This window comes from Chiloscyllium punctatum, chromosome 44 (genome assembly GCF_047496795.1).
Source record: "Chiloscyllium punctatum isolate Juve2018m chromosome 44, sChiPun1.3, whole genome shotgun sequence".
NCBI classification, from domain to species: Eukaryota; Metazoa; Chordata; class Chondrichthyes; order Orectolobiformes; family Hemiscylliidae; genus Chiloscyllium; species Chiloscyllium punctatum.
Genome location: NC_092782.1, coordinates 61855264 through 61874873, shown reverse-complemented (window position 1 = coordinate 61874873; position 19610 = coordinate 61855264). Strand labels below are relative to the sequence as shown.

General features: G+C 43.2%; 1 protein-coding gene across 2 annotated transcripts in view; it reads left to right on the top strand.

Annotated features, from left to right (window-relative positions):
- Nucleotides 1-19610, top strand: part of fam107b (family with sequence similarity 107 member B) — a 143882-nt gene that overhangs the window by 35997 nt on the left and 88275 nt on the right. The gene's annotated exons all lie outside the window — the stretch shown is intronic.

Genomic DNA, 19610 nt, shown 5'->3' with positions numbered 1-19610 from the left:
TTGAGTATTTTAATAAAAGTATGCTTACACAAATTGAGTTAACACTTTCCAAACCAGATTGACTGCCTGACGACACCATATACCACATGTTCTGGTGAACTTGGTTGGATCGAATTCACCTAGCTTCATCAAAACAGCATTCAGGGTCTTCTTGGTAGAAAGGTCAGTCTCGCATGGAGTCTTCGTCGGTCACGTCTTCACTGAGGGAATGGCATCCAGGGAAACTAGGGAATACACAAATATAACATCCCTCCCTATTCTGCCTGAGAACCACTTAGAGTTTCAGGTCATAATGACTCTGCTGTCGTTAAGGTTGGTTACCTCTGCTCAATATGTAAGACGAGTCTGGGCTGGTCTTTGTTGGTTTCCGACCTGTGGTAACCTTGGCATCTGCATTCCAGACCTTGTTTGCTGAAACTGATTCACCAATTTGATGTTGAGCCGAGTTGTTAGTCACTTAGCCAGAAGACGCCAAATGGCCAACTCCTGTTGCTCTGTCTTATGGTCTGTGGCTGTATACAACAATGACTGGGCTGGCCTGGATGGAGGTCGAGAGTTTGTCTCCAGTGAACAGAAATTCGAGATCTAATGTCACTGTTTCAACATGAAAGAGATGACCAGTTCCACCAGGAGCCATCTCTGCCTCGAGCAGGAGGACATTTCATAATGCTGTACTCCAGAGTGTAGGATAGTCAGTGGTTGAGCATGTTCACGATCGATGTGATAAATTCCTGGGCGCTAAGGAAATCAAAGGCTTTGGGAGTAGAGTGAGGGCAGTGAATAGGATGTGGCTGATCAGCCATTCATTGACTGAATAATGGAGCAGGCTCAAGGGGCTAAATGGTCTGCCAGAGTTCCTTTTTCGAACAATGTAAAGTGTATTGCTGTAAAGATGATAAATATTAATACAGTCAGTAATATTGTCTGGTGGGTTTCTTTCCGCTTCCCACCTGTTGATACGAAAATCAAGTTTTTATTTTCAGTGAGGTTAAAATCTCTATTTTTGGTTCTTTTTTAAGAAATACAGCTGCACTTATAGCAGCAGCTTTGATCAGGAGCCAAACCCACAGCAGCACCAACATACTGAGCAGAGGCTGTGATCACTGCTAGCCCTGGAGATAAGCATTACCCAGTGGTTCACATAATTGTGTGTGAGAACGAGGCTACACTGGCTTTTCTGCGAAAAAGACTTAACTGAAATATTGAGTGATTTTAACCTAATGCCCCAACAGAAGCTGACAGGATTGAATCGGCCATTGATGTTGGTGGAAAGTGAGGTCAGATGCAACACATAATGGGTACCCCATCCATTCCAAAACAAACAACTTTGGGTTTTTTTATAAAGTGCCACTAATGTGATTTAACATCAAAAAGATGTTTCCCCGAACGTAAAAGGCTGTAGGCTGACCTTGTAGTGGTTGATAAAATCATGAAGGGCATGCATATTCAAGGTCTTTTACCCAGGATGATGGAATCCAGAACTAAAGGGCATGGGTGAGAGGGGAAAGATTTAAAAAGGACCAAAAGGGTAACTTTTTTTCACGCAGAGGGTGGTGAGCGTATGGAATGAGCTGCCAGAGGAAGTGGTGGAGGCTGGTGCAATTACAGCATTTAAAAAGCATCTGGATGGGTGTATGATCAGGAAGTGTCTCGAGGGATATGGGCCAAGTGCTGGCAAGTGGGACTAGATTGAGATATCTGGTCAGTGCAGATGAGTTGGACTGAAGGGTCTGTTTCTGTTCTGTATGACTCTGACTCTAAAGGAGATACTTGGGCCGACGAACAAAAGAAATGGCAAAGGAAAAGTTACCATGGTCGGCTGCCTCATGGGGGTGGGGAGTGTGGAGAGCGAGAGACAACTAGTGGTGGTTTAACCTGATGGTCACTAAGCCTCCGGTGAGGGGAGAGGATAAGGAGGAAAGTCCTTCATGGTAACTGTAGCAATTGTAATGGGGTCAGTCAGGTGGACCTCATAGAAGATACGTTCTGTGATTAGGGCTGTTAACCTGGTCCAATCAGGGAGCCCTAGCTGACATATCAACAGGAATGTCAGGAATTCTGCTCGCCCTCAGAGTTGGCTCTGATGGAGCTGGAATAGTGTCAAGAAATATGCACATGTAAATAAAGGGTGACTCAGTGATGGGATACCAGCCTCTGGGATTATTTCAGTAAATTCAGGTAATGTGCTGGAACTGAACCCAGGCATTACTTGTAAACTAGGTAAAAACAATGACTGCAGATGCTGAAAACCAAATACTGGATTAGTGGTGCTGGAAGAGCACAACAGTTCAGGCAGCATCCAACGAGCAGCGAAATCAACGTTTCGGGCAAAAGCCCTTCATCAGGAATAAAGGCAGTGAGCCTGAAGCATGGAGAGATAAGCTAGAGGAGGGTGGGGGTGGGGAGAGAGTAGCATAGAGTACAATGGGTGAGTGGGGGAGGAGATGAAGGTGATAGGTCAAGGAGGAGAGGGTGGAGTGGATAGGTCCACATCCATCAAAGTTTCACCTGCACATCCACCAATATCATTTATTGTATCCGTTGCTCCCGATGTGGTCTCCTCTACATTGGGGAGACTGGGCGCCTCCTAGCAGAGCGCTTTAGGGAACATCTCCGAGACACCCGCACCAATCAACCAAACCGCCCCGTGGCCCAACATTTCAACTCCCCCTCCCACTCTGCTGAGGACATGGAGGTCCTGGGCCTCCTTCACCACTGCTCCCTCACCACCAGACGCCTGGAGGAAGAACGCCTCATCTTCCGCCTCGGAACACTTCAACCCCAGGGCATCAATGTGGACTTCAACAGCTTCCTCATTTCCCCCTCCCCCACCTCATCCTAGTTTCAAACTTCCAGCTCAGTTACTGTCTCCTTGACTTGTCCTACCTGCCTATCTTCTTTTCCACCTATCCACTCCACCCTCTCCTCCTTGACCTATCACCTTCATCCCCTCCCCCACTCACCCATTGTACTCTATGCTACTCTCTCCCCACCCCCACCCTCCTCTAGCTTATCTCTCCACGCTTCAGGCTCGCTGCCTTTATTCCTGATGAAGGGCTTTTGCCCGAAACGTTGATTTCGCTGCTCGTTAGATGCTGCCTGAACTGCTGTGCTCTTCCAGCACCACTAATCCATTACTTGCAAACTGGCTATCTAGCCAACTGAACTATAGAGAGGTTTAGGAAGGGAGCTCCTGAGCTTTGTCTCAAGAGTTGTCCATGATGCAAGAGGTTAAGATTATTCACCTTGTTATAGTCAACAGGGCCAGGCTTTTGCTCTTTTTAAAATCAATTTCAACATGACTTCCTAATGCAGACAGATCTCATTAACGTGCAAGCTTGGTGATTCTTTTGGGAAAGTTTAACTCTTATTGTGATTGAAGTTAAGCCAGGTTAAGTCATTAAATTTCTCTTTAGGAGAGTGCACTTGTCTGGTTGGATCCCTCTTTCCTGAAAGTTCACCACTTATCAAATCTAGTTTGAGGTGAGCTACTATGACCAGCTGTATGGCAACCAGCAACCATTTACTAGATCTTCAAGCTGCAGCCATTGGAAAGACCCTGTTTCAAATGAAATGAGTTGCTTGGTAACTGGGTTTAATGAATTAAAATGTTTAAATTGAAGTTGCTGCTGGCTCTGGTGAGGCTTATTCACTGAGAGCTGTCAGTTTGAGTCTCCAAGTTTAGCATAAATCAAGATGAAAGGTTCTTTATTTTAACTCTGCATAAGTGATGCTTTTCAACCTTGGGGCATGGAAAACCTGTGATCGCTTCTGAGTTTGAAATGTTTACTTTTGAAAAGGCTTTTCAACAGCATCTTTGCATGCAAAAATTCAAAGCCTAAATTGATGACGTCACTGTCCAGTGTAGCAGTGGTTATCACCTTGTTCAGGGAAGGAACATGTGGAATCAGTGACAAAGGAGAAAATAGAAAGAGATTTCAGCCCCAAGGAATCCAACCGGAAAAACCACCTCTATTTTAAAAATTATATTCATTCATGGGATGTGAATGTCGCTGGCTGGGCTAGCATTTATTGCCCTGTGAGACAGGTCAGATACCTCCTGAAATGCTGAATATTTCCAACACATTCAGATATTTCAGAGATCCAGCATCTGCAATTTTTTGCTTAATAATTAGATTTTGCAAACTTACTGTCAGTTTAATATGTAATTACTTCAGTTTACAAATTCACATTTAACAGGTGACATAATATTTAAACATTGTCACTCTGTTAATGATTACTTAATTATAATCAAATGTTGGCATTATGCAAAAACCTGAAGTGCCGCTATACATGTCTGCCCCTTCCTAGTCATTGATGCAGTGTGGTTTGTTCTGTACATGTTTCCCCCTTGTAACATATACCACTAACAGGTTCTTAACCTTAACTATATACAATGATATGACATATCAGACATTGTCTAGTTAATATAGTTTTACATAGTTTATCTGACAGTCAATGTATTTGTCAATCAACTGAAATAAATGCTTGCTAATAGACTAATGGACACATACATATGATTCTTATACTAGAGTGGCAGATGTTGTGCTGCTGCCTAGATGTCTTAAAGGCTTTTCTATGCTCTGAAATAATAAAACAGACATTGAGTCACACAACATGGAAACAGACCCTTTGGTCGGTACAGACAAGTTGGACCAGCCAAGTTCATCTGACCTTGTCCCGTTTGCCAGCACCCAGCCCATATCCTTCCAAACCCTTCCTATTCATATACCCATCCAGATGCCTTTTAAATGTTGTCATTGTACCAGCCTCCACCACTTCCTTTGGCAGCTCATTTCGTACACGTACCGCCCTCTGCATGAAAAAGTTGCCCCTCTCACCCTAAACCTATGCCGTCTAGGTCTGAACTCCCCCACTCTAGGGAAGAGACCTTGTCTATTTACCCTATCCATGCCCCTCATGATTTTATAAACCTCTATAAAGTCACCCCTCAGCCTCCGACGCTCCAGGGAAAACAGTCCCAGCCTATTCAGCCTTTCCCTATAACTCAAACCCTGGCAACATCCTTGTAAATCTTTTCTGAACAATTTCAAGTTTCACAATATCTTCCCTATAGGAGGGAGACCAGTATCGCACACAATATTCCAGAGGTGGCCTAACCAATGTCCTGTTGTAGTGATAATCAGTGTGTTATGTGAAATGTACCTCTGAACCAGGAGGCTTGAGTTCAAGTCCTTCCTGCTTCAAAGTGGATCATAACCCAACTGAACTGGTGGTTTCCCCCCCCACTCAGGAAAAACTTAGATGGAAAACCACAGCAGAAGCTGTTGACTGAAGGGGGAATTCCCCAAACACTTCTGAGTATTTCTACAAGAAATGGGATGGAGAGGTTGAGTACTTGCTGTAGTCAGTTAATTTTAATAACTTTTCTCTCTTTTGTGAACTATTTTCCTTTTTTTGTTCTGGAGGATTTCCTCTAACCCCTCCCAACCCATGTCAGTTCATAGCACCCCCCAACTTCCAGGTTCCATTTATTGCTGTTTCCTCACAAAGTGATCACTTGGAACTGAGACTTACTGTTCAAAGGATTGGGTAGACCTAGTCCTGCTCTCCCCCAGAATCTATCTAGTCGGCTGGGTCTGTGCATCAGGGTAAAAGCATCTGACTCCGCTATCTCCAGTTGCAATTATATCAACCATTAGCGAGAAAAAGAAATGACAGGAAATGGAAACCCAAACATATAAATAGAAAGCAGGCTACACCACCAGTGCCTCATCCAGAGGCTCACTGACAACGTTACCTAGTATGGTGAAAAAATGTCTGAAGACTAACCTTCCAGCTCAGCAAACACACCTGCATCCACAATATCAGCCATTCCTTGTTGGGTCCAAAACTAACTCCTTCATAGGACTGTAGCTAGATATACATTACACAAACTGCAGTGGGGCAAGAAGGCAGCTCACTACCACCCTGCCAAGGGTAAGCAGTAAAAGTTGGCCTAGTCAGTGATCCCCACATCCCATGAACAAGTAACAAAAACTCCATGTGTTAGGAATTTAATCACTGGTACTGTCTAAACCAGCACCACTCTGAAAACAATCCTGAAATGTAAAGAACCTTTCAGAATGTTGAAGGCACTTTTGACTGTGTTATTAAAGCCCTCTAAATGTAGGAGAGCAGATTTTAGACTTTTCTTCACAAAATAAACATTAAATACAGTTCACATGCAACTTGTACCCTGTATGCAACAATTACTCACATGTCAAACTAAGATTTACTGTTTGCTAATTTAGTAAATGAGATTTGTTACTGTTCAAAAAAAGCCCTCCTTTTCTGATTCCTGATCGGTCAATAATTTATAAAATCATGTGATGGGTTTTTCTTACCTCGGATAAACATGTGGAGTTCCTGCACACTGACCTGTGGATAAATCGTAAAGGGAGTTCTTGACAATCCTATGCTACGAATGTCCTTAATTGTGAATATTATACATTGAATTCTGTAGAGCATACTTCGCTATGTTCAGCAATGTAGAGTTCCTGATTCCATAATGTGACAAGGTGAAGCCATACTTGTACTGTTTACTCAACCTTAACAGTACAGGGCATCTTAAATTATCAGAGTGAACTCTCAGCATGTCCTTAATAGAAAAGAAATCCCCAGGCATTAATAAGTGAAGTGATATTGAGGTTACCTTTGGCAATGATGTAAGGTGCAGTCAGTCCCTTCCTCCTGGTCATAGCAAAGAAAGAATCAGATTCACAAAGTCTTTAGCCATGACTTAGAGAGTAAAGGGAAGACTTTTTAGAATGGAAATAAGGACAAACTTCTTCAGCCAGAGGGTGGTGAATCTATGGAATTCACTGCCACAGGAGGCTGCGGAGGCCAGGGCATTGAGTATATTTAAGACAGAGATAAAAAGGTTTCTCAGTATCAAGGGTTATGGAAAGAAAGCGGGAGAATCTGATTGAGCAACCATCAGCCATGATTGAATGGCAGAGCAGACTCGATGGGCTGAATGGCTGAATTTCAGCTCCTGTGTCTTATGGACTTCAGATGACATCTGTGTACTGTGTGATGCCTTGCCCAGGATGGAAAAGAAATCTTCCTCTTTCAAGGTAGATTGTCATCTCAAAGCATATTACTTTGGCTTGAAGCAGATGCGCACAATTGTGCAAATTAGGTCCTGAAACTTTAGCGGGTATGTGTTTGTATGCAAATCTTGATGGTATTCTAATGAAATTGCTGTCCAGTTTAAGAGGTTCCATGGTAGATTTTTCAGGGCTGTTCCTGAACTTTCACCTCCCCCCCCCCCCCCCCCCCCCGAACCCATCACATTTCAATGAATAGGTGTCATCACCAGGATAGGCTGTAGTTATCACACTGTAACAATTATTGGGATGCCTGTACTAATTACCTAGAGACAGGAGTTCAAATCACACCACAGTGGCTGGAGCAGTTAAGTTCAGTTCATTTAAATGAAATGTAGAATTAAAAGGAACAATGACCATTATACTGTGGATTGTTGTAAAATCCTCTGCTTCACCAATGTCCATCATAGAAGCAAATCTGCTAGTCTTACCCAGTCTGACCTAAATGTGGCTCCACTCCACTCCATTGTATTCAAGAAGGAGTCTTACCACATTCTGTGTAAAGGTTAGGGGTAAGTGCCTACCAGTTGAGGTGGTGGCCTATTGGTATTATCATTCGACTATTAATCTGAAATTTAAGCAGTGCTCTGGGGAACATGGGTTCAAATCCAGCCTTGGCAGGTGATGGAATTTGAATTCAATACAAATTTGGAATTAAGCATTTAATGATGACTGTGAAACAATTATCAGAAAAACCAACTTGCTTCAGTATTGTCCTTTCGGGAAGGAATCTACTATCCTTACCTGGTCTGGCCTACATATGACTCCAGACCCACAACAATGTGGTTGACTGTAAACTACCCCCTGGGAATTAGAGATGGACAATAAACCTTGACCCAGCCAGCAACACCCACTCTGAATGAGTTTTTAAATATTAATAACTGTTGGTTAATGCCCACATTCTATGAATATTGTGTATATTAAAAAAAAGTCTTACCATCAATACCTTGTATCCATGGAAACAATGCAGAGAAATGGAATAACACTCTGGTTATTATTTTTCTTCTATTTATTTGAATCTGAAAAAATAGGGTGAATCTGACAAACTCCTAGTTTTATGGGAGCTTCATTTTTTTTCCCTTCGCCATGTGGACTTATGCAGCGATGCTGTTTGGATGATAACAGGTTGGCTGTCTGTTGTGTGCTCACTCACCCGTTTACACAGCTATACCCTGCTTTTGTTAGAAAAGCAAAGTCCTGCAGACACTGGAGATTTGGAAGGTGCTGGAGTAACTCAGCAAGTTTGCTGGCAGCTGTAGAGAAAGAGAGAGTGAGTTAACATTTTGAGTCCAAGATGACTCCTCCTCTTCAGAACAGTTCCCATTAAATATCCTTTACATCCTCTCCAGTGCAGTCACATTATTCCTACAATATCGTGACCAGAACTGCATGCAGTACTCCAGCTGTGGCCTAACGGTGTTTTATACGGTTCCAGCATAACCTCCTTGCTTTTACACACTATGCTTCCGCTAATAAAGACCAGAATCCCATATGCCTTCTTCGCTGTCTTACCACCTACCCCAGTACCTTCAGGGATCGATGGATGTTCACCCCAAGGCCCCTCTGATCTTCATACTTTGCAGGATCCCACCATTCATTGTGTAATCTCTTGCCTCATTTGTCTTTCCCAAATGCACTACCTCACATCTTTTTCTGAGTTGAATTCACTTTGGCACTGCTCTGACCAGGTCTGTTGATGGCCTCCTCACTATTTACCATCTGTGCCATCCACAAACCTCTTCTGACCATATCTCACTCTATTTAAATCCAAATCATTAATGCATATCACAAACAGCAAGGACACCAGCACTGAGCCCCACTGAAACCTATTGGAAATGAAGTTCCAATCACACAAACCTCCCTCTACAATCACCCTCTGCTTCCTGCCTCCATGCCAGTTTTGGATCCAATGTGAACTTTGCCTTGGATACCATGGCCTCTTACTTTCTTGACCAGTTCTGCCACAGAGGACCTTATCAAAAGTCTTGTTAAAGTTTCTGTATTCTATGTCCCACATCACACCTCTTCAAAGCATTATTTCAAATTTGTCAAACCCAACCTCCCCTTAACTGCAGGCTGACAATCCCTGATTTAACCTGCATCTCTCCAAATGAAGATATATTCTGTCCCTCAGAATCTTTACTAATAACCTCTCCATCACTAAGATTAGGTCTGTACTTTCTTTGTCTGTTGCTTCCTCCATTTTCTAAATAACAGGATATTGTTAGCAGTTCTCCAGCCCCCTGGTGGGTTTGCTCAGAATTTGTGGTCAGAAAGAATTTTAAAATTTGCTCTTGGGGCACTGGTATCTGCTGCTTTGCCTCCCTCAACAGCCTGGGCATGTGGATTTACCCATTTTTAAGGCTGCCAAACTTGTTAATACCTTCTTTTTCTCTGTTAATTTCTTCTAATATTTCACAGTCAATATTTTAAAATGTAAGATTCACCATTTTGTGTTTTTATATTTCATGCTAGATTTTTCTCGTACCCTAATTTCTCCCTCTTCCCGTAGCAGTCCTTTGTTGGTTCCCAATATTTACTAATCTTCTGGCCTCCTACTAATACTCACAGTATTGTACATCTCTTCTTTTAATTTGATACTGTCCTTAACTACTTTATTTCGCCAAGATGCTGCATTCTGCTCTTGTATTCAACTGTGAAAGAAAGATTGTATTTTTGTTGAGTCATGAAATATCTTTTTTTAATTTATCTGACAGTTTCTTTGTCAACTCCGTGTCTTCGTATCCTTGAAGTTGTCTTTGTTTAAGACGTTAGTTTCATACCCACAATTCTCCCCCTCAAACTTAATATGAAATTCTAACATGTCCTTTACTATGAGGTCTTTTATTTGTTGCAGTTTGTTACATGTTCTCAGGTTAGTTCCAAAGAAACTCCGCCAAATACACTGTATCCTCATCCACTCACTTATCCTTGCTAATTTGATTCGTAAAACTTATATGAAGATTAAAATCACCCATACTTACTGCAGTGCCTTTCTTACAAGTTCTGATTATTTCTTTATCATCTGTTCTAAATTAATTATCATTGCAGACTAGGCTTTGCGTAGTTTTAATTCTGAGGCAGTTTTCCCAATTGGAGAGGGGTGATCATTTGGAGTGAGTTGAGATTTTCCACTTCATCTGCTCAGTTCTGATGCACAGCCAGATGCCCCTAGAATCTTTTCTTTGCGTTCAGTTTACATGTTGCATTGGACACTGAAGGGAGGATCAAGCTTTGCATGTTATGGTCATGAAGACCACTTGCAGTGAGGAGCATTAGCAAGAGGGAGTACTGCTGTGACTGCCTATTCAGGAGTTTCTAGCCTTGCTATCATGGGCTCTACAATCTTTGTCCCCTTTGTATGGAGCACAGACTAGATGGCGTGCTGTTGGCCTGTCAGTATAACTATTGGCAGGAGAGGTATCAGGGACAGATTTGGAGAGCTTTGTCTTGTTTTAGACTCAGTGAACACAACTGTGTATAAAAATCTGGGCTGTTTTCCATGCTGGCTCAACCAGCACTGATTAACTTGGAAGACAGAATGTTTATCTGTGTCATTCTCCAATTTATGAGCTTTTGAAATCCAGGATTGGCGTCCTCATTTATTTTTTACCATCTAATCTCTACACGATTGGACTTCATTCCTCAGCTCAGTCATTTTATATTTTTCACCCACAAACAAAACTCTGCAGATTCTCTTCTGCTTGTGTTGTGTCAGGGATTTTAAGGATTGTAGTTTTTTTATCTGTACTGATGATTTAGAAATGTGAGAATTTTGTAAACCTATCGGCCTATTGATAATCTCTTATATGGGTGAGTGATGTCTATTGTCACCTTTATAACAATCTGGTACACTCTCAGTTTAGAACAAGGAGAGCAGAGTTAATCAAAAGGGAATAATTGCACAAAGGTTTACATTTTTGGCCCTTTACAAAGTTCAAAGCCTGGAGCGTCAGCCTTCCAAGGACAGTGATTAGATCAGGACCGTTAGTGGGCAAGATATATTCATGTTGATGGAAAAATCTATTTGAAATTCCTGGGAAAAATAGGATTTTACTGAGGTTAGAGCGCATGTTCAGTGCAGATTAAGCTTGCTTTAATGAGTGACTGTCCCAACGTTAATGTAAGATTAAGTTCTCGTAATTTAGTTTTGAAACTCATTGTATTATACAGACTGCACTTCTTCCTCCTTGGGATATAGTATGAATCATCTTTGGATGTTTTGTTGATTTTTGAAGGATTTCTCTGCTGGTTATTTCCTTTGGATTATGGTGACTGGACTCCTGTAAGCAGAGCTCAGTAGCAGTTAGAACCAGCACTTGGCTTTTTGCTGCTTAACATCTAGAGAGATGTGGCAGAGCCCAGGAGTCAGGGAGCCTGAGGTGCTGGACCCAAGTTAATTGGAAAATATGATGCAATGTCTATCGAACACAGACGATTCTCACCCCTTAATTCACATATCACTTATTCCCTTGTTCCATGTGCTTGCTGAACATGGGTTATACTGTGAACCAGGAGACACTAAAGTTCAGCTGGGTGCTGAAGGGGAGTGAGCATGAACACATTCCACTCCATAACACTCGTGAAAAGACTTAACAGAAAACTGTGGGTGGCACGGTGGCTCAGTGGTTAGCACTGCTGCCTCACAATGCCAGGGACTTGGGTTCAATTTCCACCTCTGGCAACTGTCTGTGCTTGTGTGGGTTTCCTTGGAGTACACTGGTTTCCTCCCTCCTCCATAGATGTGCAGGTCAGGTGAATTGGCCATGCTAAATTGCCCATAGTGTTAGGTGCATTAGTCACAGGTAAATATAGTGTAGGGGAATGGGTCTGGGTGGGTTACTCTTCAGAGGGTCGGTGTGGACTTGTTGGGCCAAATGGCCTGTTTCCATATTGTAGGGCATCTAATCTTTTTTTTAAAAAAAACCACTTGCAATCGCACCTTAACTGCTGAATATTTCCAACATTTTCTAAATTTAAAAAATTTCATATAAAACAGTACTTCATTTTACAGATTAATAGAGATGTACAGCATGGAAACAGACCCTTTGGTCCAACTTGTCCACACTGACCAGATATCCTAACCTAATCAAGTTCTATTTGCCAGCACTTGGTCCATATCCCTCCAAACCCTTCCTATTCATATACCCATCCAGATGTCTTTTAAATGTTGCAATTGTACTAGCGTCTAGCACTTCCTCTGACAGCTCATTCCATACACACACCACCCTCTGTATGAAAAAGCTGCCCTCCTCTCCTCTCCTCTCCTCTCCTCTCCTCTCCTCTCAACCTAAACCTATGCCCTCTAATTCTGGACTCCCCACCCCAGGGAAAAGATCATGTCTCCTGCAAAGGTAATCACTCTCCGAGTTCTCTGACTGTCCTTGCTCCCCAGTAACTTCAGTCTGTTTTGCAGATGCAGCTGAGCATGAGGCAGAAATCTGTAACTCCTAGTTGGAAACATTAAAACCCAGGGAATTAACTGTTTGGAAGGAGGCCATTTGGCCCATCCTGTCTGTCTTGGTCAGTAAGAGCCATCCAGCTTAATGCTTGTAAGAGGCGACTTGATTGAAACGTATAAGATCGTGTTGGAAACAAATTTAGAGAATGCTGGAGAAACTTAACAGGTTTGGCAGCATCTGTAGAGAGAGAAACACAGTTAATGTGCCAAGTGTGGTATGCATCTTCTTCAGGACTGGAGGAGAAGTTTGTTTCGGATTTCCAGTGTTCAAAGATCATGTTGGGTTTTGACTGGCTGGATGTGGAGAAATTTCCTTTTTGGGAGAATCTTGGGGTCACTGTTTGTTTGAAGATGAGATATCACCCTTTTTAAAACCGAAATGAGGAGAATGCTTTCTCTCGGAGGGTCTTGTCTGTTTGGAACTCCCCTCTCTTCCTCATCAGGTGGTGGAAGCAGAATCTTTGAATATTTTTAAGGCAAAGGGAAATAGATTCTTGATAAGTCGTGGGATGAAAGGTTATTGGGAGTAGGCAGATATGTAGAGTAATCCTACCTTATTGAATGTAGGGGAGAAAGTGAGGACTGGAGATCAGAGCTGAAAATGTGTTGCTGGAAAAGCGCAGCAGGTCAGGCAGCATCCAAGGAGCAGGAGAATCAACGTTTCGGGCATCAGCCCTTCTTCAGGAATGAGGAAAGTGTGCCAAGCAGGCTAAGATAAAAGGTAGGGAGGAGGGACTTGGGGGAGGGGCGTTGGGAATGCGATAGGTGGAGGGAGGTCAAGGTGAGGGTGATAGGTCAGAGTGGAGTGGGGGCGGAGAGGTCAGGAAGAAGATTGCAGGTTAGGAAGGCGGTGCTGAGTTTGAGGGATTTGACTGAGACAAGGTGGGGGGAGGGGAAATGAGGAAACTGGAGAAATCTGAGTTCATCCCTTGTGGTTGGAGGGTTCCCAGGCGGAAGATGAGGTGCTCTTCCTCCAACTGTCATGTAGGAGCAGGTTTGAGGGCTAGACTGGCCTAATCCTGCTCCTGGTTCCAATGTTCACATGTTCCCCACGTTTCAGTTCCTAGTCTATAGCCCTGTGGATCATGTTGTTACAAAGGCATATATAGGTACTTTTAAAAATACAATGAAGGTTCTGCCTCTGCCATCTGTTCAAGCAGTGAATTCAAGATCCCCAGCTCTCCCTGGGTGAGAAGGAAATCTCCTCAAAGTCTCTTTAATTCCTCCTCGACCCAAGCTTCCTGCTTACCTACCTCTGCCAAAGGCAATAGTCCTTTTCTATTTCCTCTTACACTGTTATTCATATTTTTTTTCCACCTCCAATTAAATCTCCTCCCAAAGAAACCAAGCCCAATCTATCCGCTCATTTCTTATCACCACAGTTCTCCCTCCTGCTAACATCCTGAGCTCTCCTCTTTTGGTCTCCTTGTGCAAACCCTTTCCTTCCTGCCATGCAGGGAGTGGAATTACAGTACTCCAATATTTCATACGTCAAATCTGTCAATTTTTCTACAAAAGGGATCTGTTAGTTCAGTTGGCTGCACTCTCCTCCCCAACTTCTTCTCTTGTTGGAGGCACGGTGACCCTCCAGTTAAACCACCACCAGTCATCTCTCTCTAATGAGAGAGCAGCCCCATGGTTCTGTAGGACTGTTGGGACTTTTCCTATTTAGAACTGAGTAGAAATATATTGTCTCCTGTACTTTTTCCATGAAAAATCCAGTGTGAGGTTTTATACGTTGTCCCACCATGACACCTGCATCAATGATAGAAGACCTACATAATTATGGAAAAAAAGTTTAAGACAAAGTTCTTCATGGTGCAGTTGGGATGGCTCAGTGGTTAGCACTGCTACCTGGTAGCACAAGGACCCGGGTTCAATTCCAGCCTCAGATGACAGTGCAGACTCTACACAGATATGCTCTGTGTCAAAGTGGGTTTCTAGTCGGTGCTACAGAGTATTTCCCCACTATCCAAAGATGTGCACGGTGGCTCAGTGGTCAGCACTGCTGTCTCACAGCACCAGGGTCCTAGGTTTGATTCCAGCCTTGGGCGACTGACTGTGTGGAGTTTGCACATTCCCCTGTGTCTGCATGGGTTTCCTCCGGGTGCTTTGGTTTCCTCCTACATTCCAAAGATGTGCAAGTCAGCTGGATTGGCCATGCTAAATTGCCCATAGTGTTAGGTGCATTAGTCCGAGGGAAATGGGTCTGGGTGGGTTACTCTTCGGAGGGTCGGTGAGGACTGGTTGGACCAAAAGGCCTGTTTCCACGCTGTAGGGAATCTAATCTAATCATGTGCAGGTTAGTTGGAATGGCACGGATGTGCAGGGTTACAGGGACAATGTAGGGCAATGGGTCTGGGATGCTCTTCAGAGGGCCAAAGTGGACTCAATGGGCTGAATGGACTGCTTCAACACTGTAGGATATCAATGATTCTAGTTAATGGCTTGGGGAAAATTGATTAATGAACGATGGAATGCCCTGAAGATGCAGCCGGGAAGAGACTGCCATTCCGGGCTGCTGGAATACTGAGCACAGGGCCAGAAGCCTCTGCCAGATGAGACCACCTGCTAGGCTTCTGGAACACATAGAAACCGAAGACAAAGAAGACCTTCATATGGAGAAAAGACCTCCTCATTGTGAATACTGGCCACCTCTCCTTTTTAGATGCCCAGGCCCATCCGTGGACCCAGAGCCTGGGCCTAGCCTGTGAGACTAGGCCAGGATCTGCTCCTCACTCACCAGGAGACCCCGGGCTGGGGTGAGGCTGAGTCCGACTTGTCCCAGTGTTGCTGCCGGAGGACTCCTTCCTCGCCTGCTGCCCACCACGGCTAAGAAAAGAAAATGAAGATGAAAGAAAAACAACCAAAGCAGGAAAGCCAACATGAGCAGATGAGCCCCAGGATTAGCCCTGCTGCGCTGTTGACGTCTTGAATAGACTTCCAAAGAACTATAGCCCAGGTCCTCTTTTAAAAAAAACTGACCTTGATCTTCAACACACATTTGCTAGGAACTTAAACACTCAAACATGGAACTAGAATAGGCCACTCTGCTCTTTTTGAAACTGCTCTGCTCTGCTATTTTATAAGATCATGGCTGATTTCAAGCTCAACTCTTCATTCCTCTCATACTTTTTCATCCCCTTTTAATTTAATTTACTTTAAACTTTTAGGAATATTTAAATAGGAAGTGGGAGTCACTTGTCCAGTATTTATTGTCCATCTGTTGTTGAGAGTCAGCTACATTGCTGTGAGTCTGGGGTCACAGGTAGGCCAGACCAGGTAAGGACAGCAGATTGTCTTCCTTTCATATTAACAATTTTTTAAAAAAACTTTCAGGTTGCGAATCCTGTGGGAACTTATAATTTTGAAAAGCTTGATCATTTTCTAGGAAGCCGATGGATCTGACCTCAAAAGTTTGAAATCATTTGTGATTACAGGAAACCGAAGCTTATCCAGGCAGCTCTCGGAGATAGCACAGGACTCCGAGTTCGCCATATATCACAGCATTATCATATTTGAACCTTGTTCTGCCCAAAGAACCTACAACCATTATTAATGTGTTCGGCAGATTGATCTCTGCAATCTCTGTTTTGAATGAGCTCACACCGTAATAATCTTTACGGTGTATACAATCTATCCACTAATAGGAATCCGATCAATAACCTGCAAAGACAATCCTTTTTTTTGGTCACCTCATACAAAATGAATATCAAAATTCTTCCTTTTTCTTCAAATCCCTACAGTGTAGAAACAGGCCATGTGGCCCAAGAAGTCCACACCGACCCTCCAAAGGATAACTCACCCAGACCCAATCCCCTACCCTATATTTACTCCTGACTAATGCACCTAACATGCACATCCCTGAACACTGTGGGCCATTTAGCATTGCCAATCCACCCTAAGCTGCCCGTCTTTGCACTGTGGGAGGAAACCCACACAGACACGGTGAGAATATGCAAACTCTACACAGACAGTCACCCGAGGCTGGCATCAAACCTGGGACCCTGGTGTTGTGAGGCAGCAGTGCTAACCACTGAGCTACCTCCGGTTGAGCATGAACTGTGAATCAAAATGGGGTAAAATGAAAACAAATGCAAAGTACTGTGGCTGTGAGAAGTTAGAAATAAATACTTAAAGTGTGAGATTTTCTCAACAGGTTTTGTGACATTGGTGGGGAGAGAAATAGGTTTTGTTTTAGGCGAATAATCTTTCATAAAGGCTGGTTATTGATTAGAACTATTAGCTCTGATGATTGGTTGTTCACTTTAAGCATTAACTCAGTGTCTCGCCACCCAGACGCCAAGTGACCTGCTGAACTTTTCCAACATTTTCTTTCTTTTTTGTGGTAAAACTGTGATTCTAATTAAAATTCCTCAAAGGTACATGACCAGTCTCCAACCATATCATGGTGATGCTTTAAGAAAAATGAAATAAGATTGATTTGGAATCTATACTTCCTTTTTATATTTAAAACAAAGGGGATGCGACCCTTAAATCTATCTTTGCTTTTAAGTCAGGTAAAAGGTAACTTTTTTTTTGCTGTGACGTTTGTCAATTATTCATCCGACTCAAGGTCATGTTGTATCTGGGTTATCAACTCTGAACACAGCCTTAAGCACAATGGGATAGCTTTAAAGAAACACAATTACTTGGTCCGTAAGACTATAAATAACAATCAAAAAAACAAGCTGATGCGAGTCCAAGTAAACATTAAATAAATCACAAGTGTTCATAGCAGAACGTGAACTTGGGGAGATGCAAAAACAGGACACAATAGAACTGAATATGTAACCTAAAAATAACCAAACACAACAATGCTGTCAACCTTAATACAAATGTGCGGCAGCCTAAATCAGGGCCTTGCTAATGTGGGATACAACCTCTGACAACTACATAAAACAATTCTGGCAAAGTGGGAAAGAATTATGGGCTAAAGCAGGCAATTGGATTCAATTCAGTAATTCTCGTGGGCTGCTGGTTATAGATTAGGTGGAGGCGTCATTTATAGAGTTCTTGTTGAGGGAGGCAGTTGATTAGATTACATTTAGGTCCATTGAACATTAGAGTTATAGAGTCTTTCCATACGGAAACAGACCCTTTGGGCCAACCGGTCCATGCCAACATGTTCCCAAATTTAAATCCCTCTTGCCTGTGTTAGGTCCATATCCCTCTTAAATGTTTCCTATTCATGTACTGATCCAAATGTCTTTTAAAAGTTGTAACTGTACCTGCATCCACCACTTCCTCTGGCAGATCATTCCACACATGAACCACTCTGTGTAAAAAGATTTGCCCCTCATGCTCTGTATTGTCATCAATGTGAACCCCAAGACTCCATTTCCTCCTCCACCAACCAGTCATACAATCTTCTGAGACAGTGAGCAAAGCACTCTGGGAAGCTGCTCTTCAATGTGAGCATGTTCAAACAGGTTCCAGATGAAACAAAAACAGAAGTTGCTGGAAAAGCTCAGCAGGTCTGGCAGCATCTGTGGAGAGGAATCAGAGTTAATGTTTCAGGTCCGGTGACTCTTCTTCAGAACTGATGGTAGCTAGGAAAATGTGGTTTTTCTGCAGCAGATAGGGTGGGGGGGGGAGGGGAGGGGATAAGGAGTAAATGATAGGTGGGATAGAGCCCAAAGAGATGGAAGAACAGTTAGACAGACAATGCAGTGGATAACAATTTGGCTAGGAGAGTGAATAGCTGTTAATGGGGACCATTAACAGCTAACAATGGGTAATATATAATAGCAGACAATGTGATCCAAGGCCTGGTGTGTGGGAGTTGGAGTCAGGACCGGGGAGAGCTCCAGTCCTAAAGTTATTGAACGCTGTATTGATTACTAGAGGCTGCAGGGTGCCCAAGCTGAAAATGCGGTGTTGTTCTTCAGCCTGCACTGAGCTTCCCTGGAGCACTCCAGCGAGCCTGAGACAGAGATGTTGGCCAGGGAACAGGGTGGGGGGGTTAAAGTGGAAGGCAACTGGAAGCTCGGTCTTTTTTTTCCTTTTGCAAAAGAACCCAAGTGTTCTGCAAAGCAGTCACCCAGTCTGTGCTTTGATTCCCCAATGTAGAGGAGACCACATTGGGAGCAGTGAATGCAGCAGACTAGATTGTGGGGAGTGCAGGTAAAGTGCTGCTTCACCTGGAAGGTGTGTCTGGGCCCTTGGATACTGAGGAAGGAGGAGGGAAATGGGCAGGTGTTACACCTTCAGCGGTTGCAGGGGTAGGTGCCATGAGGCTGTGGGTGTTGGGAGTGAAGGAAGAGTAGATCAGGGTATCCCAGAGGAAACCGTCTGTGTGGAAGGCTGACGTTCAGATGAATGTGTTGAATGGGAGACACACTTCCTTTTTATACCTGATGATGGAGGCAGCTGCCAGGAGCTTATCCAGCTTTCTATTGAATTCATGTTCATTGACCAACTTAGACTAGGAGTTAGAACCTCCCTGTAAACTCCCTTTGACATCCAACCTAGTTCAATGCTTATGTGATAGTTGCTGATCTTCTATAACCCAGTTAACCCACAGAGCCCATGTTTGTATGTGGACTAGGTCTAATTCTTTTGTTGTTTTGCACATCTCAATCCGATCTCCTCCAAGTCTATCTCCTGTGGTGGGGCATCACTAGGTACAGGTATCAGACTGGTGACCCTTCTCCAAATATAGCCTGGTCACTTCAGACAGGTGCCCTGTGGAATTGGTGAAAATTGGAACAAGGCAGGTAAATAATTTGGGATGGTTTTTTTTTAATTGGTCCAGCTCCTGCTTTCTGCCAGATATCTAGGATTAAAATTCCCTTCCTGAAGTGGGCAATTTGGACTGTCTTCAGCAGTTTGATGTGGTATTGGACAGCTTGCCTGTGATGTGGTAGCACGGGAAAGGTTGTAAGAAGGGTCAACAACAAAATACTATAGACAAGCTCTTTGGGATTTGAATATGAAGCATTTCATGGACAAAGTATCTCTCAGGATAGTAATGAGATTCATAAAACTGGAGGTCAGACATGCAATCACCTTTGTTCTAGATTTCCTTTTGGATT